The sequence below is a fragment of the Myodes glareolus genome, chromosome X (genome assembly GCF_982192425.1).
Source record: "Myodes glareolus chromosome X, mMyoGla1.1, whole genome shotgun sequence".
NCBI classification, from domain to species: Eukaryota; Metazoa; Chordata; class Mammalia; order Rodentia; family Cricetidae; genus Myodes; species Myodes glareolus.
This window is the reverse complement of record NC_142053.1, coordinates 129,688,306-129,712,644: the sequence shown is the minus strand read 5'-3', so window position 1 is coordinate 129,712,644 and position 24,339 is coordinate 129,688,306. Positions and strand designations below refer to the sequence as shown.

Here is a 24,339-nt window from a genome sequence, read left to right as displayed (position 1 = left end):
CCAAGGATATGTCCCCAGCTTGTTCCTTGGACAGCAGAGGAGAGGGTGCCTTAACTGACTTTGTTCCATAGTCACACTGATGAATATCTTGCATATCACCATAGAACCTTCATCTGGCGATGGATGGAGATAGAGAGAGAGACTCACACTGGAGCACTGGACTGAGCTCCCAAGGTCCACATGAGGAGCAGAAGGACGAGAACATGAGCAAGGAAGTCAGGATTGCGAGGAGTGCGTCCACCCACTGAGACAGGGGGACTGATCTAATGGGATCTCACCAAGGCCAGCTGGACTGGGAGTGATGGAGCATGTGATCAAACCAGACTCTCTGAAAGTGGCTGTCAATGAAGGCTGACTTAGAAGCCAAGGAAAATGGCACTTGGATTATTCTACTGCATGGATTGGCTTTGTGGGAGCCTGGTTTGTTTGGATGCTTACCTTCATAGACCTGGATGGAGGGGGGAGGACCTTGGACTTCCCACGGGGCAGGGAACCCTGACTGCTCTTAGGACTGGGGAGGAAAGGAGTGGGGGAGGGGGTGGGAGAGGGGGAGGGAAAAGGGAGGTGGGGACAAGGTGGGAATTTTTAATAAATAAATAAATTTCAAAATAAAAAAGAGTAATCTGTTTGGTGGGCTTGGAAGATGAGTCACTGGTTAAAGGCACTAATATCTCTTGCAGAGGGCACGGATTTGATTCTTAGCATCCAAATGGCAGTTCACAACTATCTTTAACACCAATTCTGGGAAATATGATGTCCTCTTCTGGCCTACGAAGGCATTGCATGTGCATGGCACACAGGCACACATGAAGGAAAAACACTCATAAGCACATGGTAATACTATTTTTCCCGTTAGACTTGTTTATTCAAGTATCCGAAAACACTCTTTCCACTTCCTCGCCTCCTCCCATTACCCTCCCGCTCCCCCCACTCCCCCCCACTTCCTCTGCTCCTCCCTCACCATTCCCAAGAGCAGTCAAGGTTTCCTGCCCTGTGGGAAATCCAAGTTCCTTCCCCCTCCCTCCAGGTCCAGGAAGGTGAGCATCCAAACAGGCCAGGATCCCAAAAAGCCAGTCCATGCAGACTAAACAAGACCCAGTGCCATTGTCAATGGCTTCTCAGTCTTCATTTGGACCTTGGGGGCTCAGTCAGCCCCCATGTCAACCACATTCAGAGAATCCAGTTTGATCACATGCTCGTTCAGTCCCGGTCCAGCTGGCCTTGGTGAGCTCTCATTCGATCAGTCCCCTTGTATCAGTGGGTGAACGCACCCTTCACAGTCCTGACTTCCAGTGCTCCAATGTGGGTCTCTGTCTCTATCTCCATCCATCCTCGGATGAAGGCCCCCTCTGATTTTGCTTTCCTTGCTCATGATCTCCCTCCCTCTGCTTCTCATTTGGACCTAGGGAGTTAAGTCCAGTGTTCCAATATGTGTCTCTGTCTCTATCTCCATCCTTCGCCATATGAAGGTTCTGTGGTGACATGCATAATATTTATCAGTATGGTTATGGGCCAAGGCCAGTTCAGGCACCCTCTCCTCTGCTGCCCAGAGTACAATCTGAGGACCTCTCCTTAGGCCTGGGAACCCCTCTAGAATCAAGTCTCTTGTAAACCCTAAATTGGCTCCCTTAGTTGAGATATAAACTTCCCTGCTCCCATAAACTCAAAAACACCAATGATAGCCTATGCTGGAGAGGATGTGGAGTGAGAGGAACACTCATCCATTGTTGGTGGGAATGCAAACTTGTGCAGCCACTGTGGAAATCAGTGTGGCAGTTTCTCAGGAAACTGGGAGTCAACCTCCCTCAGGACCCAGCAATTCCACTCTTGGGAATATACCCAAGATATGCCCTATCATACTACAAAAGTATTTGTTCAACTATGTTCATAGCAGCACTATTTTAATAGCCAGAAAATGGAAACAACCTAGGTGCCCCTCAATAGAAGAATGGTTAAAAAAGTGTGGAACATATACACATTAGACTTTTATTGAGTGGTAAAAAACAATGACATCTTGAATTTTGCATGCAAATGGATGGACATAGAAAACGCTTTACTGAGTGAGGTAACCCAGACCCAAAAAGCAGAATATGGTATGTACTCACTCATAAGTGGATTCTAGCCATAGTTAAAGGTCTTTGAGTCTATAATTTGTGATCCTAGAGAAAGCTAAATAAGAAGATAAACCTGAAGAAAATCATATAGTTATCCTCCTGGATATTAGAAGTAGGCAAGATTGCCAGGCAAACTTGGGTGCATGGGGGGTGGAGGGTGGAAGTAAGGGGAGATGGTTAGGGAGAGGGGAGAGGGGGAGGATTGGGGATGGCTTGAGGGAATGGGAGGGGGAGGGAGGAAAGATGGTTGTGGTAATACTATTTTTAAGTAATATGTTTCTATATCAATTGACAATGGATGGACATGTGATAGTCTATATTGATTTCTAATTTTGCAGGATCTAGAAGCACTGAGAGAACAAATCTCTGGGCGTTTCTGTTTAACTGATTTAATTAGCAGAGGTGGGAGAACTAGTCTAACTACCCAGCTGAATGAAAAGGAGAAAGGAAACTGATAATCAGAGTTCATTTCCTGTTTTTTTCCTAAATGCAGATGCAATGTGACCAGCTATCTTCCTGTTTCTTCCATTTCTTGTTTTGTTTTGTTTTACCAGACAGGGTTTCTCTTTATAATAGCCCTGACTGTTCTGGAACTCATTTTGTAGACCAGGCTGACATCAAACTCACAGCTTCTGTGTCCAGAGTGCTGGGATTAAAAAAGCATGTGCAACCACTACCCAGCTATTTCTTCCATTTCTGTTGCCATGTCTTCCCTGCTATGATGGAATGTATTCCCTAGAACTGTCAGTCAAAATAATCTCCTTAAATTGCTTCTTGCTGGTTATTTTGACACAGCTATGGGAAAAGTAGCTAATATAGAGTGGACAAGGTGGTGACTTGGGGAAATTGTGGAGTGTAATGTGATGACCATGGACTAACCAGAAGGAGATAGGTACAGACAGACCATTCAAGTACCTGAGAATAAAAAGTAAACAGATGTGTCTTGAAGAACCTTGATTCCGTGTGGTTAACAAGCAACTATGCTATACCAGGACTCACAAATTCTCTGTGTGATCCATGCTTCACCCTCTGCCTTCCTCTATTGTTACAGTTTTCCCATTGGGCAAAGATTAAATATACCACACACATCCATACAAGAATCAACAGTATTTAATCCCTGAGTAGCAACATGGACATATTGCTGTTCAGTCTGGTTCAGGCATAAGAGAAGCAAGATGACACTTAGTCATTAATGGGAGAAGGAAGGGATTCAGATGGATCTTGAGGCTTTGAAGATGAAGTACTAGCATCAGTGCTTGAAAGAACATGGCGTCTTCCCTTGTGATGACCCCAGGCACAGAGTATAGCACAATTGTCATCATCCTCTTTTTCACTTTCTGAGGAGCTCTCACCAAAGGCACGAGGCTTCTCATAAACACAGCAACATTTGGAAGAGCGACGGCCCAAGTGCTCATTATCAATAGTGTCACTTGACCACTCAACCCTCTTGCCTGGCTTTGCCTTCTCTAATGGGCTGGACAGATTGATATTTTTGAGCTCATCTTCCAGTTCAACTGTGGGCTCTGAGATGACTTCTGTCAGCTTGGATGTTGGCTCTTCCATAGCAGAATTGAAAGCAGGGCAGAGGAGAGGAATCGATGTTTTCAAGGAGCCTGAGGAAATAGGAATTTGAACACAGTCAGAGTCACAATTAGAATGTAATGTTACACTTGTTTTTGTCTTAACTTTCTCACCCACGGGTACCCAACTTTCTCTTGTTTCTTAGTTGCTTGTTTATTTAAAATCAAGTCTTGAAATCACAGAAAGTAGTTTGGTTCCCAGGGAAGTCAGAAAGGAAATCTGGGCCAGACGATTTCAATCTCCTGTAAGATTAAAAAGCAAATAAATGACACTTTAAAATGCATGTCTTTGTGAAAATTAGCTTAGAGAAATCACCATACAGATCTTAATTTCTGATTTTTATTTGAGTAATAACAGACACACAAAGATCAATATTTATTTCTGTCTATAAAAATGCTTCTCTGTTTGAGTATGTCTTTGGCCTACTGTGTGGCCTACTGCGATTGCTAAAGACATGGTTGGAAAAGACATCAAGTGTCACACTACTAAGGGAATCTGAATTTCATAGTGAAATTCTTCTAGAATTATTACTTTATTGTGCAAAGAAGTCAATTTACTGTGTATCTTAAGTTTTAATGAAGTATCAATGTGAAGTCAGAAAATGGATACTTTAGAGATTTGGGGATTTAGTTAGTAATATAGATGAGTAATTAAACATTAACTAACATTATTACTGGTGATAAACAGAAGGAAGACAATGGTAATAACTTAATCATTTAAAAGGGAAAATCACTTGTTATTAAAGGTGGATAGGAGTTACAATGTGGGTGACACTAGATCTGATGAGAATAAGGACAAGACTAAGCCAGGGAAATTAGCAAGCTAAAAATCATTGGGTCTAGAAAATCAGAATCCCTGTGTTTTAAATGGCCCACATTATATACATACCCATTTACTTAGGATCTCCAACAGGTCTTTCTGGTCTTATCTAGGTATTCTGTCACCATACATGCTTAGGAGACAAGCTTTGCAGCTGCTTTGTTGTGCCTGTTTCCATGACAACTAAAAGACACAGATGGAATGTATCCTTCAATCTCCTAAGAGACTTGACTTTGAGTGGTCTACCTACTGATTGACTTCAAAAATAGTTTACCTTGTACCTGTTTGTTTCATAAGTGACCAGATCTCTAAAACAAAACAAAACCAAAACAAACCCTCAGAGCCTTTGCAGTCATTTCCATTTCTGTCACTGCTTGACAGGGCTTGAAAATTTCATTTATCATATGCATCTGTTAAAGCTGTGTCAAAATTTCTTAAGAAAATTTTTTAGCAGTATATATTTATTGAACAAAGAAATTGGCTTCATAATACTGCTTCTGCTTAAATATATCACTTATTTTGACTGTATTCACCCTCCATTACTTTCTCCTATTTCTCTTCCACAAGTGCCCTTTCCTTGTTTAACAAACCCTTTATGATTACATATCCACAGTTCCAATACATAAAGTCTATAATTCAATGCACACCATAAATATTTTAATTTTTCACATATTATAGGTATGGTCAAAAAGTAGAATAAAAATATGTTGACTCACAAATCTAGTTCATCATTCAAAAGTGTTTAATCCCAGTAAACTTTAAATAATTTAAAAATGCACATAAGGGATATCTTTGTAACTCTTTAAACTATGTCTGTTTAGATAACTTAAAATGACACAATAAAAATATTTAAAAATAGGTCTCCTGGGTCCTGGAAAGAGCAGCTATCCCTGCTGCAGTGCTGAGGAAATCTATCCAGAGAGGTGAGTGGGTGCTCGCCTGGGCTCTCTGTCCCCGAAGAGAGCAAAGCCCCTCCCCACTCAGCTTCTGCAGCAGGGACTTCGGTGTTCCACAGGACCCCTCCCTGCCCCCACTGCTGCCACCCTTTTGTCTCCTGGGTCCTGGGAAGACCAGCTAGCCCTGTAGCACTGCTGAGGAGCTCTATCCAGAGAGTGCTGAGGAGTTCTATCCAGAGAGTGTTGAGGAGTCCTATCCAGAGAGTGTTGAGGAGTTCTATCCAGAAAGTGCAGAGGAGTTTCATCCAGAGAGGAGGAGATAGGCAGGCGCCAATGCAAGAATTCCTCCAACATCCTGAAAGGCAACATGACATCTCCAGAATCAAGGGAGCACAAAACTAGAAGAATTGAACACCCTACTCCAGAAGAAATAGAAGAAATCGACTCCAAGAGGATCTTTATGAAAATAATAGAGGAACATAAACAGGAGGTGAAAATCTGCCGTAAAGAAATGGAAGATAAGTATAACAAAAACATTGAGGAACTGAGTAAAGAAATGGAAGAGAAATATACCAAAAAGTTTGAAGAAATGAGTAAATCCGTAAATGAAATTCTGGGAAACCAAGAAAAAACAATCGAACAGGTAATGGAAACAGTTCAAGATTTGAAAACTGAAATGGAGTCAATGAAGAAATAACAAACAGAGGGCCGGCTGGATATGGAAAATCTAGGTAAACGAAGAGAGACTTCAGAAACAAGCATAACCAACAGAATACAAGAGATAGAAGAAAGAATCTTAAACTCTGAAGACACCATAGAGAAATTAAATGCTCTTACTAAAGAAAACAGCAAATCCAACAAATTCTCATCACAAAACATTCAGGAAATGTGGGACACAATAAAAAAAACCAAATCTAAGGATAATTGGGGTAGAAGAAGGAGAAGAATTGCAGATCAAAGGTCCAGAAAATATATTCAACAAAATTATAGAAAAAAACTTCCCCAACCTAAAGAACGATATTCCTATGAAGGTTCAAGAAGCATACAGAACACCGAATAGACTGGATCAAAAAAAAATCCCCTCGCCATATAATAATCAAAACACAAAGCATTCAGATTAAAGAAAGAATATTAAGAGCTGCAAAGGAAAAAGGTCAAGTAACTTATAAAGGTAAACCTATCAGGCTTACACCGGATTTCTGTATGGAAACCATGAAAGCCAGAAGATATTGGATAGAGGTACTGCAGAAACAAAGGGACCATGGATGCAGGTCCAGACTACTATAACCAGCCAAGCTATCATTCACTATCAACGGAGAAAACAAAATATTACAGGATAAGAACAAATTTAAACAATACGTAGCTACAAATCCAGCCTTACAGAAAGTATTAGAAGGCAAATCACAACCCAAGGATTCCAACATTCCCAACACCGCCTACAATAACTTAGACATCTAGTGACCCTTCACAAGCACAACTCAAAGAAGGGAAAAACATACACTCTACTACCCCCCCAAAAAGAATAATAATAATAAACGGAGTCAACAATCACTGGTCATTAATATCACTTAATATCAATGGACTCAATTCACCTATAAAAAGGGACAGACTTAGAGACTGGATACGAAAACAGAATCCAACATTCTGCTGTTTACAAGAAACACACCTCAGCCACAAAGACAGACATTTACTCAGAGTAAAGGGCTGGGAAAAGGTTTTCCAAGCAAATGGACCTAAGAAACAAGTGGGTGTGGCCATTCTAATATCTAACAAAATTGACTTCAAACTAAAATCTATCAGAAGAGATAGAGATGGACATTTCATACTCATAACAGGAACAATTCATCAGGAGGAAGTCTCAATCCTGAATATCTACGCCCCTAATATAAAGGCCCCCACTTATGTAAAAGAAACACTTCTAGAACTCAAGGCAGTCATCAAACCACACACACTAATAGTAGGAGACTTCAACACACCTCTCTCACCAAGGACACATCAATCAGACAGAAACCAAACAGAGAAATAACAGAATTATTGGAGGTATTGAATCAAATGGACTTAACAGATATCTATAGAACATTCCACCCATATAGGAAAGAAAATACCTTCTTCTCTGCAGCCCATGGAACCTTCTCAAAAATTGTTCACATACTTGGTAACAAAGCAAACTTCCACAGATAAAAAATATTAGTAACCACTTCTGTCTTGTCAGACCACCATGGATTAAAGTTAGAATTCAACAACAATGCTACCCCCAGGAAGCCAACAAACTCATGGAAGTTGAACAGTCAACTACTAAATCACCCCTGGGTCAAGGAAGAAATAAAGAAAGAAATTAAAGACTTCCTTGAATTTAATGAAAATAAAGACACAACATACTCAAACCTATGGGACACTATGAAAGCAGTGCTAAGAGGAAAGTTCATAGCACTAAGTGCCCAATTAAAGAAAACGGAGAAAGCACACATTGGAGACTTAACAGCACACTTGAAAGCTCTAGAAAAAAAAGAAGCTGATTCACCCAGGAGGAGTAGAAGACTGGAAATAATCAAACTGAGGGCTGAAATCAACAAAATAGAAACACAGAAAACAATCCAAAGAATCAATGAAACAAAAAGCTGGTTCTTGGAGAAAATCAACAAGATTGACAAACCCCTATCCAAACTAACCAAACGGCAGAGAGAGAACATGCAAATTAATAAGATCAAAAATGAATAGGGGGACATAACCACAGACACAGAGGAAATTCAGAGAATCATTAGATCTTACTACGGAAGTTTATTTGCCACAAAGTTGGAAAATGTAAAAGAAATGGACATTTTTTTACCATATACCAAAGTTGAACCAAGACCAGGTGAACAATCTAAATAGACCTGTCAGTCGCTAAGAATCAGAAGATGTTATCAAAAATCTCCCTACCAGAAAAAGCCCAGGACCAGATGGTTTCAAAGCAGAATTCTACCAGAACTTCCAGGAAGAGCTAATACCTATACTCCTTAATGTATTCCACAATATAGAAACAGAAGAATCATTGCCTAACTCCTTTTATGAAGCTACAGTTACCCTGATACCAAAACCACACAAAGACACAACCAAGAAAGAGAATTACAGGCCAATCTCACTCATGAACATCGACGCAAAAATCTCAATAAAATCCTGGCAAACCGAATCCAAGAACACATTAGAAAAATTATCCATTATGATCAAGTAGGCTTCATCCCAGAGATGCAGGGCTGGTTCAACTTACGCAAATCTACCAATGTAATCCATCATATAAATAAACTGAAAGAAAAAACCCATATGATCATTTCATTGGATGCTGAAAAACCATTTGACAAAATTCAACACCCATTTATGATAAAGGTGTTGGAGAGACTGGGGATACAGTGATCATACCTAAATATAATAAAGGCAATATAAAGCAAGCCGACAGCTAACATCAAATTGAATGGAGAGAAACTCAAAGCCTTTCCACTAAAATCAGGAACATGACAAGGCTGTCCACTCTCTCCATACCTCTTCAATATAATGCTTGAAGTTCTAGCAATAGCAATAAGACAACATAAGGAGATCAAGGGGATTCGAATTGGAAAGGATGAAGTTAAACTTTCCTTATTTGCTGACGATATGATAGTGTACATAAGCAACCCCAAAATCTCTACCAAAGAACTCCTACAGCTGATAAACATCTTTAGTAATGTGGCAGGATACAAGATCAACTCCAAAAAAATCAATTGCCCTCCTATACACAAAGGATAAAGAAGCAGAGAGGGAAATCAGAGAAACATCACCTTTTACGATAGCCACAAATAGCATAAAATATCTTGGGGTTACTCTAACCAAGGAAGTGAAAGACTCATTTGACAAGAACTTTAAGTCTTTGAAGAAAGAAATTGAGAAGGATACCAGAAAATGGAAAGACCTCCCCTGCTCTTGGATTGGGAGAATCAACATAGTAAAAATGACAATTCTACCAAAAGCAATCTGTAGATTCAATGCAATCCCCATCAAAATCCCATCAAACTTCTTCACAGACCTTGAGAGAACAATAATCAAGTTTATATGGCAAAACAAAAAACCCAGGATAGCCAAAACAATCTTATACAATAAAGGAACTTCTGGAGGTATAACCATCCCTGACTTCAAACTCTATTACAGAGCAACGGTATTGAAAACAGCTTGGTATTGGCATAACAACAGAGAAGTCGACCTATGGAATCGAATAGAAGACCTGGATACTAACCCACAAACCTATGAACACCTAATTTTCGACAAGGGAGCTAAAGGTATACAATGGAAGAAGGAAAGCATCTTTAACAAATGGTGCTGGCATATCTGGATGTCAACCTGTAGAAGAATGAAAGTAGATCCATATCTATCACCATGCACAAAACTCAAGTCCAAATGGATTAAAGACATCAACATTAATCTGTCCACTTTGAACCTGATAGAAGAGAAAGTGGGAAGTAGTATACAAGATATAGGCACAGGAGACCAGTTCCTAAGCAGAACCCCAGTAGCACAGACAATAAGAGAAACAATGAATAAATGGGATCTACTGAAACTGAGAAGCTTCTGCAAAGCAAAGGACACTGTCAGTAAGACAAAAAGGCTACCTTGCTACTGGGAGAAGATCTTCACCAACCCCTCATCAGACAAAGGTCTGATCTCCAAAATATACAAAGAACTCAAGAAACTAGACACTAAAACTCTAATTAACCCAATTAAAAAATGGGGTACTGAACTGAACAGAGAATTCACAACAGATGAACTTCGAATGGCCAGAAGACACTTAAAGAAATGCTCAACCTCCTTAGAGATCAGGGAAATGCAAATCAAAACCACTTTGAGATACCATCTTACACCTGTCAGAATAGCTAAACTCAAAAACACCAATGATAGACTATGCTGGAGAGGATGTGGAGTGAGGGGAACACTCATCCATTGTTGGTGGGAATGCAAACTTGTGCAGCCACTGTGGAAATCAGTGTGGAGGTTTCTCAGGAAACTGGGAGTCAACCTCCCTCAGGACCCAGCAATTCCACTCTTGGGAATATACCCAAGAGATGCCCTATCATACTACAAAAGTATTTGTTCAACTATGTTCATAGCAGCACTATTTGTAATAGCCAGAACCTGGAAACAGCCTAGGTGCCCCTCAATAGAAGAATGGTTAAAAAATGTGTGGAACATATACACATTAGACTTTTATTGAGTGGTAAAAAACAATGACATCTTGAATTTTGCATGCAAATGGATGGACATAGAAAACGCTTTACTGAGTGAGGTAACCCAGACCCAAAAAGCAGAATATGGTATGTACTCACTCATAAGTGGATTCTAGCCATAGTTAAAGGCCTTTGAGTCTATAATTTGTGATCCTAGAGAAGCTAAATAAGAAGGTAAACCTGAAGAAAATCATATAGTTATCCTCCTGGATATTAGAAGTAGGCAAGATTGCCTGGCAAATTTGGGTGCACAGGGGGTGAGGAGGTGGAAGTAAGGAGAGATGGTTAGGGAGAGGGGAGAGGGGGAGGATTGGGGATGGCTTGGGGGAATGGGAGGGGGGAGGGAGGTAGGTTGGTTATGGGAGCAGGGAAGTTTATATCTCAAATAAGGGAGCCATTTTAGGGTTTGCAAGAGACTTGATTCTAGAGGGGTTCCCAGGCCCAAGGAGAGGTCCCCAGATTGTACTCTGGGCAGCAGAGGAGTGTGTGCCTGAACTGGCCTTGACCCATAACCATACTGATGAATATTTTGCATGTCACCACAGAACCTTCATATGGCGAAGGATGGAGATAGAGACAGAGACACATATTGGAACACTGGACTTAACTCCCTAGGTCCAAATGAGAAACAAAGGGAGGGAGATCATGAGCAAGGAAAGCAAAATCAGAGGGGGCCTTCATCCGAGGATGGATGGAGATAGAGACAGAGACCCACATTGGAGTACTGGAAGTCAGGACTGTGAAGGGTGCGCTCACCCACTGATACAAGGGGACTGATCGAATGAGAGCTCACCAAGGCCAGCTGGACCGGGACTGAACGAGCATGTGATCAAACTGGATTCTCTGAATGTGGTTGACATGGGGGCTGACTGAGCCCCCAAGGTCCAAATGAAGACTGAGAAGCCATTGACAATGGCACTGGGTCTTGTTTAGTCTGCATGGACTGGCTTTTTGGGATCCTGGCCTGTTTGGATGCTCACCTTCCTGGACCTGGAGGGAGGGGGAAGGAACTTGGATTTCCCACAGGGCAGGAAACCCTGACTGCTCTTGGGAACGGTGAGGGAGGAGGAGAGGGAGTGGTTGGAGAGGGAGGGTATTGGGAGGAGGCGAGGAAGTGGAAAGAGTGTTTTCGGATACTTGAATAAACAAGTCTAAAAAAATAAAAAATAAAAAAATAGAAGTATCATTTACCCAGATTTCCTCAGTGACAACATTTTATGTAGACACAAGTTTATCAAATCTTGATTATGGACATGGGTGTGATATTATTAGTTAAATGATAAGCATGCTTTAAATCTAACCATCTTTTACTTATACTCATAGCTGGTCTTTTTCTTTTTGTTTTGTAGTTCTCTGCAGTTTTATCATGTTTCATTTCACACAGACATCACCAGAATCAGCACACAGAAGTATTCCAAACTATCTCTTATACCCAAAATATTAAGAACTTCCTTGACCCCTGGAAATAAGTGTTCGTGCTCCATCTGTGTAAGTTTCTCTTATCTAGGCAATGTTATATAAAGGAATTATAGATATTTTGAAATTGAACTTGTTTTTCACTCAGTGAATTTCACTTGATTGTTGTTTCATCTTTATTATTGCTGAATAATGCTGCATTTGTGAATTATCATAAGTTGTGTACTCAGTCATCTGTTGAAAGATATTTAGGTTATTTTCATTTTTAAGTCATCGTGAATAAAGATGTATTGAACATTCATAAAACAGCTTTCAGAGAACACAAGTCTTCCTGCTTCCAGAGTAAATGCCTAGGGGAAGTGGCAACAAATATCTGTAATCCCAGCATTCAAGAGGCAGAGGCAAGCACTCCGGCAAACATTGTGGCATTTCCTCAAAAAATTAAAAGTATTACATGACCCAGCTATACTACTCCTTGGAATATATGCAAAGGACTCTATGACTTACCACAGAGGTACTTGCACATCCATGTTTATTGCTTCATTATTCACAGTAGAAAGAGAATAGAACCAGCCTAGATGCCCACCCTCAGATGGTCGCCATCAGATGAATGGAAAATGAAAATGTGGCCCAATACACAATAGGATTTTACCCGGCCTTTAAGAAACATAAAATCATGAAAATTTCAGGGAAATTGGTACAACTGGAAAGTATTTGAGGTGACCCACGCTCAGAAAGATAAATGTTCTCTCTCATACACATCGCCCAACTTTAAATGCTCGTGTGTATATAAATAAGGTGTTGTAATAGTGGATACAGACTATAAGATTAGATAGAAGACCATAGGAGATGAATATGATGTGCTGAGAAGGGGAGCAGAAGACCAAAGAACTGAAAAGCAGAAAGGAGGCTACTAAATGTGAGGAGGAGGAGGAATAGGGAAGAATTGGAGAAAAAGGAAAACAAATTTTGTTTGAAAATTGGTGTAGTGAAACAATTCTCTGTAAATTAATGATAAGTAAATAATAAAAATGAATGAATGAATGAATAAATAAATAATCAAAAAAAGAAGAGGGGGAAATAAGACTAACAAAGGTGACTGTGAGTTTGACACCAGTATTGGTTACATAGGGAGAACCTATATTAAAACACCAAAAACAAAGAGTCAATTCCCAGTAATATCACTGTTTAGCCACACAAAAACTAAGTATTTTGCTTTATAAATAATGATGCCCCTCAATGGAAGAATGGATAAAGAAAGTGTGGAATATATACACATTAGAATACTACTCAGCAGTAAAAAACAATGACATCTTGAATTTTGCATGCAAATGCATGGAAATAGAAAACAGTATCCTGAGTGAGGTGACCCAGCCCCCAAAAGATGAATATGGTATGTACTCACTCATTAGTGGATTCTAGCCATGATTAAAGGACATTGAACCTGTAATTCATGATCCTCGAGAAACTAAATAAGGTGAACTCAAAGAAAAACATACTGTATCCTCTTGGATATTGGAAGTAGATAAGATTGCCAGGCAAAAATTGGGAGATTGGGGGTGGGGGTGGGGTAGGAGTAAGGGGAGAGGGGGGGAGAGAAGGGAGAAGGGGAGAATGGGACGAGCTTGGGGGAATGGGGTGGTTGGGATGGAGGAATGGTAGATATGGGAGCAGGGAAGTAGATATCTTTAAGTAAGGGAGCTATTTTAGGGTTGGCAAGAGACTTGACTCTAGAGGTGTTCCCAGGTGTCCAAGGATATGTCCCCAGCTTGTTCCTTGGACTGCTGAGGAGTGGGTGCCTGAACTGGCCCTATCCTATAGTCACACTGATGAATATCTTGCATATCACCATAGAACCTTCACCTGGCAATGGATGGAGATAGAGACAGAGACCCACACTGTAGCACTGGACTGAGCTCCCAAGGTCCAAATGAGGAGCAGAAGGAGGGGGAACATGAGCAAGGAAGTCAGGACTGCAAGGGGTGAGCCCACCCACTGAGACAGTGGGACTGATCTACTAGGATCTCACCAAGGCCAGCTGGACTGGGACTGATGGAGCATGTGATCAAACCGGACTCTCTGAACATGGCTGACAATGAGAGCTGACTGAGAAGTCAAGGACAATGGCATTGGGTTTTGATTCTACTGCATGGATTGGCTTTGTGGGAGCCTAGTCTGTTTGGAAGCTCACCTTCCTAGACCTGGATGGAGGAGGGAGGACCTTGGACTTCCCACAGGGCAGGGAACCCTTACTGCCCTTGGATTGGAGAGTGAGGGGGAGGGGGAATGGAGGAAGTGGGAGTAGGGGGTAGGGGGAGTAGGGGGAGGGGAAGTGAAATGGGAGGAGGTAGGGATTTTTAATAAAAATAAAAAATTTTCTGAAAAAAAAATAATGGCCAGACTTTTTTCTGAAAAAAAAATAATGGCCAGACTTTTTTCTTAGGCAACTTTACCATTGTACATTCCAAATTTGATGATTTTAATATGTGTAACACAGTGTATTTAGAGATACAAAATCATCATGGTTACAATATTCATTTTTATAATGATTAATGACATTGATCACATTGTCATGTCTTTATGTCCTATTCAGGTGTCCTCTCTGATGACATGTATTCATGATTTGTCTTTTTACATTTATTTAAATGAATAACCATTACATCTTTACTAGACCATCTCTACCTCTAACATTTCAGAAGTTTAGAGACTTAGAGTATTCTTACATTAATTGCAAGAAAAAGGAAAGAAGTTCCTTTGAGATCACAACTATGAAGTCATATGGTTATACAAATCCGGCTGCATTGGTGTGCGAAACATGAAACACATTTACTTTTCTTGTCAGTCACCTAGCAAGACTTAACAGACACCTTTCTAAGAAACAGACGGGATGTGTTTCTGTAACTTCAATAACCTCGGCACTACAGTAACAAGAGATGCAGTATCCTTTTGCTATGGTTCCAGACAGCCCGGAAAGAGGTCACAGGAAAGAGAATCAAAACTGATAAGAGCTGAAAAACTACTTCTTGTGAAGTTTCAGCATGGTGCCACCTTCATTTTTACATAAGCATGGTGGCATAGTTCAAAGCTCAATAAATCAGAAATATTAATATTTAAATTTCAACTTGAATTTCAATTATTACCATATTAACAACCAAAACAGTAAGATAAGACACACAAGGAAGAGGATATCAAATCCACTCTGCTTGCGCTGGTTTCCTGACACATTAGCTCATTTGTAATAGAAAAGGGACAGTGCATCTCAGTTCGCTTACAAGCTAGGAGATCACTTTGAATTCTGCATTTCCTAACTGCAAACAGAATATAGCACTTACAACAGGTTATAAATAAACTGGTTTTCAAGCATAGAGCCAGCCCCAACGATAATAATACACTATTTAAAAAGACCCAAGGCAATGAATTCCATTTCCAATGGAAAAAAAGAACTGTGCAAACAAGCTTAAAACTACTTTTTTGTGTCAGTGTTATAAAATGTAGCTTTTAATAAAACCTTGACCCAAATGCCAATAACTCTTCATAAAAGAATTTGGGTGGAAGGGAGAACAAACTTATCTCATTTAGGAAAAATAACAGCTATCTTTTTCCTAATCTTCAACACACACAATTTAAACATGTACAATTGCTGTTACACTTTACACAATTCCTATGTAGTGGAGCAAGAACAAGGTCTAATAACATTTATAAACACTGGGTCAAGGCTTTACATAAAAATACGATCCATCCTACTTTCCCCCGTAAGTTTCTAAAATATCACATACTTTCCTCAACATCTGCAGCCATCCAAGAATTTTTAGGTAACTTTTGTGCATGATCTTAATTCCTAATCCCTGGCTCTTTGGGCTCAGTGACAAAAAATCAAAACCACCAAAAGTGATGGTTCACTTAAAGTGAGACGAGAGACCCTGGCTCAATTAGTCTCATAGGATGAAAGCAGTGCTGCATCAACTGACTCCATGCAGGAGGGGCACGTGAAGGATCTCATCAACCAGTCATCTATACAGTTCAGGTGATAGATGTGCATGCACGGCAGAAATCGAATTGGGTCCCCATAAACAAAGTCCATCATACAGATCACACACTCTCGGATCTTTTTTTCTGATCCGTCTCTTCCAGGGTCATAAACTCCTTTAGGCAGATGCTGTATAAGGCCTATTCTTTGAGCTATTCTAATTTGTTCCTCTTTAGTCAGTTGAGTTGCTAGCCGAGTCTGGCTAGGTGTTGAATGATAGACAGGAACGGGAACTTGTTCCTGATATGGCGGCGGCGGCTCCGGATCTGGCTCCCTCCCCTCGCCAAAGCTAGCCAGGTCCGACTGAGACTCGTGAAGCAGGGAGACGTCATCCGAGGTCGGGGATTTGAGGCAGTTCCCCATCTTCCGGGGCTGGGGTGTGTGCGTGAGATCTGGGGGAGGAAGAAAGCTAGGACCCGGTCTCTCGCACACTCAGCGGCAGGCCAGGGGGCTCAGGCGGCGGCTCCCCCGCGCCCTGGCGCCGTCGAGGGGCCGCTCATGCCAGCCCACGGGGCAGGGAGCGCGAGGCTAGGCCGCGGGCTGCGCCGGGGTCCTGCCTGGAGCCTGAGGGGGGCGGGGGCGGGTAGAAGGAGCGCTTCCCCCACCCCGCCCCCCGCGGGGGGGCGGCGGCCATGGGGCTGCTGGGCCTAATCCAGGTCAGGAGGGGGGGGGGCGTGACCGTCGCGGCTGCCTCAGCTGCTGCTTCAGCTGCTGTTGCCCCTGCCAACGCTGGAGCCAAGGCCCAGGCCTCATCCTAATCCGCCTTAGGGCGGCGGCGGCCGTCTTTTTACATTTTTGACAAGTCTGTTTTAGAAAGTTGAGGAAGATGCCTTGAATTTGTAATCATAAATGGCTATGAATTTCTCAAAAAATTTTTACTGTGTCATTGAAATTATTTTGGTATTCTTCTCTTACAATGACAAAGACTGCATAAATTTAGTTTTTAATATTGTGTCAGTAAAATCTTCCAACAATACTCTTCACTTTTTCTGCATTGTTTTGTTTATGGATTAAATTTGCTATTGTTTGTTGACTGTGCCTATTTTCATGTTATGTATCATTCTATAGTTTCTATTAGTGTACTTTTTCTCATGTGCAAAGTCGTGCTAGATTTGAAAAGAACTTAAAATATTTCTCCTTTTTATGGAAGACACTGTATAAAATTGGCATGATTTCTTCAAGTATTTCACAAAACTGAACAGTGAAATAATTAGTGTTGCAGTATTTTATTTCCAAAAAATTTAAACTACAATTTCAAATTACTTAATAATTAAACTACTATCAAATTATACGTTTCTTCTTTGTTTAGTTGTTTTAGTTTGTTGAATTATTCATCATAATTTCCAAATATCTGTGTGAACAGAGACTATGCTTTTATTTCTCAGTTGCCCAGACCCTAATAATCACACAGAAACTATATCAATTACAACACTGTTTGACCAATGGCTTAGATATATTCGTAGCTAGCTCTTACATCCTATATTAACCCTTTTCGATTAATCTATATATCATCATGAGGCTGTGACTTACCAGAAATATTCTGCCACCTTTCTCCTTCAGTGACCATATGATGTCTCCTCGACTCTACCTACTCTATCTATCTATCTATCTATCTATCTATCTATCAATCTATCTATCTATCAATCTTTGTTTGGATTTCCCCACCTACCTTTACTGTGTTAATTCATTGGCCAAAACAGCTTTATTCATCTTATTCATCAACCAATAAAAGAAACACATATACAGAAGTACATCCCACACCATATCTGTTCTATTACATACTGGAAGAGATGTGTTGAGGTTCCCATTCATAATTGTGTAATTTTCTATTTCAACTTTCTATTACTCATGAATTTTTATCACATATTTTGAACCTCTGTTGTCTATTGAAGAGATATTGAACACATGTTGACAATAGTCTCACTTCCTGGAGAAGTCTTTTTAAAATTATGTAATCATTCCCTTTGTCTATAGAATTTTTTTACATAAAATATAACTTATTTAGTATTAATGTAAAATTAGAGATTTATTTATCATGCTCTCTTATTTACTTTTTGTTTTTATTAATTTTTAAGTTAACACACAAAATAATTGGTTTTATTACAATATTTTTATACATATATATCAGTATATTGTATTCCTATTCATCTCCTCTTTTCCTGCTTTCTTTTATTTTCCCTTATCTCTTCCTTGTTGTTCCCACTATTTCCCATTCCTACAAATTATATTTTAAGCAAATTTCCAGTAAGCAGAATACAGGTAGGCAAAAATTGTTGTTTTATCCACTTTGAAAATGTCTTTCAAAATGGAAAACTCAGATGCTGAAAGAACTTTTACACACTTTTTCAGTAAGCAGAGCATCAGAAGTATACTATGTGAGAACCGAAGCCTCATCTAAACTGATTCCCGCCTCCACATGAAAGAAAGCCTGAGATTTTGTTTCTATGATATGATATCATTGTGTGTGTGTGTGTACTATATTTTTAACCCATTCATCTGTTGTTGGACACGACTTGAGACTCAATCTCATATAACTTAGAATGGCTTCCAGAAAGAAAGTCAAAAAACATCAAGTGTTGCTAAAAATGTTGGGTTGGTGTTACATAAGAATCTCTATATACTGCCGATGGGACTTCTAGTGTAGCCACAATGGATATCAATATATAGGTCACTCAACAGACTAAAATAGAACTACTATATATTACAGCTACATCACCCCATGTATATATTTCTAGATGAATCGAAGACCTCATACAATAGATACAACTGCATACCCAGGTTTCTTGCTGCACATTCATAATAGCTAGTTCATAGATAGTTCATAGTTCATTTTGGGGTAATAATAATAATGACTCATTTAGTTATCGTCTATATATTTTATATGCTTTTTGATGAATTATTTCCTGATAGATATTTTTATTGTATTCTGTATGCAGTCTCTTCATCATATTGATTATTCCCTTTGTCATCTAGATAAGTATTAGTTCAATTTAATGACATTTGGTTGTTGGTTTTATTACTGACATTAATATCTTTTAAAAAATATTTATTTATTTATTTATCATGTATAGTGTTCTGCATGCATGCATTCCTGCAGGTCAGGAAAGGGCACCAGATCTCGTTATAGATGGTTGTGAGTCACCATGTAATTGCTGAGAATTGTACTCAAGACCCCTGGAAGAACAGCCAGTGCTCTTAACCATCTTTTCAGCCCTTATATTAATATCTTAAAATGTTTCCTTTGTGTATTCTTTGAGTATTTCCTACTTCATCAGAGAAACATCTTCAATGAGCAAAAATCCATTACTGGACAAAATGCCAATAATAATCGATGGTGGAGTGTTTAGCTTACATCATCTCCTCCAATGATCAGGGAACATACATAAAGGAGAATGAAAATAGATAAGTGAGAGGGTGGGAATATATGTAGCAAAACACTGTCTTCTAAATACCAGAAAACCATTGCACTCATTAACTCACTTGTGGTTATCTCCACAAGACCTATATAAAACCAGCTGCAATAATATTTCTTCATGGATGGAAAAGGGAAAAAGATGCCTCCACCTCTCCCTGACAGTTAACTATTGGTAGTTTAACTGTTGTTGTGGAAGGGATTATCATTTTCTTTAGTGTTGTAGCCACTGGTATAAGATCCTTGCCTTATTAAATTGCCTCCCATCCATGAAAATGTAATTAAACTTGGTTGGCTGCAAATAGAAATAATTCATGAAAGTAGCTGGGGCACTTGAGAAGAAGGGTTCTCATCAGACTGACAGTTCCATTATTTCCAAGGAAAATAATTGGGCTGACCAAACAACCAGAACAGCAGCATTCTAGAGCCCAAACCCACCCCAGTCACCTCAGGGGGTTCATACAGTACAGCCCACATTCTCACAAACACCCACTGATACCTGGCAAATTCTGTCCTACCTACATCAGCTCTTTCATTTTAGTAGCAAAGATCTATTTCATTTTGTTAAGACTTACCTCTAACCGGACTTAGAGTTCTTAAAAGCTATCACTGCCTCTTGTAAAATCTGTCAAAAGTCAGATCCCAAGAGCAAATATCGTAGCTTCCCTTTTCCCACTCACCACCAGACCAGGGGCTCCCTTCCAGAAACTGGCAGCTGGATTTTACTCATATACCCACAGTCAGAAGAGTTAATTATCTCCTGGTTTTGGTGGACAGCATTTCTGGGTGGATTGAAGCATTTCCCACTACTAACAAGAGGGCCCAGACACTTCCGAATGTTCTTCTCTGAGAAATTATTCCCCTGTTTGGAATCCCAACCTCTCTTCAGTCTGATAATGACCCAGAGTTTACTTACCAGATTTCTCAAACTTTGTCTAAGGCTCTTAACATTCCCTGACATTTTCATATCCCACGCTCAGTCTTCAGGGAAGGTAGAACAAACTAACCGCTCCTTAAAAAGTGTTCTTGTTAATATGTTACAGGAGCTTCACCTCGACTGGGTAAAACTTTTGCCTCTGGCCCTTTTTAGGCTTAGGGCTCTCCCCAAAAGCCCCCTTCCCATCTTGCCCTTTAAACTCATGTATGGGCGGCCAGTTTTAACCCCTGGCCTCTCCCCTTCCTGATCACCTGCTTACTCTGCTGTTATCCCATCTTCATTCCCTATTATGGGATTATACCAACTATGTATTACTTCAACCATGTGCCAATTCATTACCACTGCTGATTAAAATAGGGGATCAGGTACTACTCTCTCCACAAGACCAATGCCCCTCACCCCTTTCCCTTAAATGGCAGGGTCCCTTTAAAGTAAGTCTTGTAACTCTCACAGCTGCCAAGCTCGAGGGACTTCCTCATTGGATTCACCGGTCCAACCTTAAACCTTTTACTCTTCCAGTTCAAGGTACTCCCTCATATACGGTAACTCAAACAGGGCCCTGCTCCCTTAAGTTCCAGAGGGCACCAAGATCAGCTACTCCTTCTCTAGTTTCAGAAAAATAAAAGTCTCATCACCCTACTCAACTCTCCTGTGCCAAAACTCCATATACTCTCCCTCTTCCTCTTTCTCTTATCTCTTTAACCAACTTCTCTATATCTGCAATGTCATGCTGAAATTTCCAGTTAACTACTCGGATGTTATTACGGGGACCATCATTAAACACAGAGCTGGAGGTACAAGGACTGCCAAAAATCCAGGTGGTAAGAAACAATAATGAGTTTGGAGCTGACATTCACAACTCCAAACTCCCCAAACTCCCAAAACAGACTTTAACATAATAGGTTTATGTAAAACCTATTAACTTAAGGTAATACCATAATGCTAAAGAGAACAAGTGCCTTAAGATTTGCTTCAGATAAAACATTAAGGAATCTAATAATTCCCCTTTCCAATAATTCCCCCTTCCTTTCTTCCCTTCTCCCCACTGTCTAACATTCCAACATTATATCATAGTTATCATAAGCTTTTAATATGTCTAAAATTAATTTCTTTTCAAACATTTTTTCATAAGCTCCAGGGAACCAATTGGACCTACGTAAATGGACCAGACTTGCCCAGAATAAGTATCACTTTATTCTTCCCTTATCATTCCTAGTCTCAGGAACCCCTGGGAAATTTCCTCCTCCACCCCCAAAACCCCTCTATCTTTCATCTTGTGACTCTCCTCCCTTAATCACCAGGATCTAAAATTTTTTCCAGATATAATTTTCTGCCTTTCTAGCATCTTGTGAGGTCCAAGCTGTCAGCTAGCTAGTTCCATAGAGCCCAGAAAAACACAAAAGTAATCAGTCACCCCAGGACGTGGTCAAGCATCTCAACTCCCTGACATCCACAAAATCAGAGGGAAGCAGTTATGAGAGGCGACGCCCCATTCCCATCCATTAAAGACCCCAACCTCCCCAAATTGTTATAATAAACATAAAGGTAAAATGTAATGATTTCAATCACATAAGGCTGATACTTCCAGGTTCTAGGGGTCATGCAGGTGCAAACAAGCCCTCAGGCAAAAGTGCCTAGTGGTCCCTGGGGATGTTAAAGGGCCTTACATGATCCTCTATGACTCAGCTAAGCCCCTTGTTTGCATGCATGAATCACCTTATCCATCGATGACTCAGCTAAGCCCTCACATGTATATGTAGTTGCAGCATCCACATATGACTCAGCTAAGCCCTTGTGCACATGTGTGAGCCCATTATCTGCCTATGACATAGTCACATCAACCCCCTGTGTGAATGTGCTAGGCAACTTTTAAAAACTGCATGCCATCTTCCTCCTTCTCTTTGCACACTGACTTCCCAGGCCTGTGCACAACTCCCTCTAATAAACTCCTATATGGGTTTGTTACGTGTTCCGTGTTTCCCTCTCACTTGTGCCAGGTAATTTCAATCACAGCAATAGAAACCCTAATTAAGATAGAAATTAGTACTCGTTCAGTCCCAGTCCAACTGGCCTTGGTGAACTCTCATTAGATCAGTCCCTTTGTATCAGTGGGTGATCGCACCCCTCGCGGTCCTGAGTTTTTTTCATGTTCTTCCTCCTTCTGCTCCTAATTTGGACCTTGGGGGGCTCAGTCCGGTGCTCCAATGTGAGTCTCCGTCTGTATCGCCATCCATCGTCGGATGAAGGTTCCCTCTGGTCTTGCCTTCTTTGCTCACGTTCTCTTTCCTTCTGTTTCCTCTGCATATACTGGATTTTTGGGATCCAGTCTGTTTGGATACTCACCTTCCTGGACCTGGAGGAAGGGGGGAGGAACTTGAACTTCCCACAGGGCAGGAAACCCTGACTGCTCTTAGGGATGGAGAGGGAGGAGGAGAGGGAGTGGGTGGAGTGGGAGGGTGTTGGGAGGAGGTGCGGAAATGGAAACTTTTGTAATTTAATAAACTTTGAAAAAAAGATAGAAATTAGTATTAGGACTGTGGAGTTTTACTGTGACAGAACTGACCAGGCTGCCTATGGATTTAATGTGGACTTGGGGACTTTGTATTAGGAAAACATTTGAATGCTTTTTGTGGGTCTTAATGGGCCATACTAGTAGGAATATGAAAGACAGTGTTGAGGAAGATTATAACTGTGGTTGCCTGGCTCAATAAGTTTCAGAGGAGAAGAACGTTAGTTAGTGGCCTAGAGCCTGTTCTTGTGATGGTGAAGGGTGAGGCTGCTTTCTGCCATTGTCTAAAGAAAAATCCTGCCTGAGGTTAAATTGAAGAATTTTTGATTAATAGCATTGACAGAAGAGATTTCTAGACAGTCTAGTATTAACTGTGTTGTTTGGTTACTAGTGTTCACTTTTATGTAGATCTATAAGGAAAAGGAGCAAGATAAGAAAGTAAAAATACAAAATATACAGTTTGAGGAGAAAGGGAGCATCAGGTCATGTAATGGAACTAAATCCAGTCATCAAGAAGATTAAAAAGTTTAAAGAAAAGCCTGGTGCTAAATTGAGTAAAGGGAGTGGTGGTCTCAAGGCAGGACCCCACCAAGCTAAGCTTCCAACTTGTGAAAAGGAATTAAAGAAAAGTTTAAGCGGTAAAGAAAGCCATAAAAAAAAAAAAAAACCAGACACCTGCCAGGCAGTGGTTGTGCACGGAGTTTAAACACTCAGGAGGCAGAGGCAGGCGTTACCTGTGTGTTCAAGGCCAGCCTGGTCTACAGAGGTAGTTCCAGGTCAGGCTCCAAAGCTACACAGAGAACCCCTGTCTTAAAATCAAAACAAAACAAAACAAAAAAAGCTGGTTAAAATACATTTGAACAAGGGAGTCAAGTTCCAGCCTCAGCAAGCAGAAGAACTTGGTAGCTTCAACCACATGATTCAAGCGGGGGTGTATGGAATCTTCCTCTATGGCTAAGGAAAACTGCTGAAATCAGGCATGTTTCAGTGCATGGAGGTACAGAGAGGCCATTTTGTGAAGTTATTAAGGTAAGCCTGGATTGCCTTAGAGACCTCAAGATGTTGTAAATGCCAGAGCCATGGGATGCCTGCTATGGAGAGCTGTATATTAGGTATGGAACCAGCTCAAGAGACAGAAGTGTGTTACAGTTAACAAATATGAAAGGAATTAAAAATCTAAAGAGTGCTTTTACAACAGACATGGAGATGCAAAGTTTAGAGTTTGTTCTGCTGGTTTTCATTTTTGCTTTAGTCCAGTATTTTCTCACTATCCTCCCTTTCCTTCCTTTTGGAAGGGTAACATTGTATTTTGTGTCATTGTATGTTGGAAGTATGTGACATCCTTTTTATTTTGATATTACTGGGATTACTGGGATTGCTTTGAATCTCAGAAGAAATTT

At 40.4% G+C, this 24,339-nt stretch overlaps 1 long non-coding RNA gene and 1 pseudogene across 1 annotated transcript; both read right to left on the bottom strand.

Annotated features, from left to right (window-relative positions):
- Positions 1 to 3,206: 3,206 nt before the first annotated feature.
- On the bottom strand, positions 3,207 to 4,683 carry LOC125417788 (uncharacterized). Its single transcript, XR_007237239.3, has 3 exons — positions 4,584 to 4,683; positions 3,809 to 3,937; positions 3,207 to 3,727 (listed from the first exon to the last, which is right to left on the bottom strand). It is a non-coding gene; the product is annotated as an uncharacterized LOC125417788 (long non-coding RNA).
- Positions 4,684 to 14,690: 10,007 nt separating this feature from the next.
- On the bottom strand, positions 14,691 to 16,487 carry LOC125417956 (RING finger protein 11 pseudogene; annotated as a pseudogene).
- Positions 16,488 to 24,339: the final 7,852 nt, after the last annotated feature.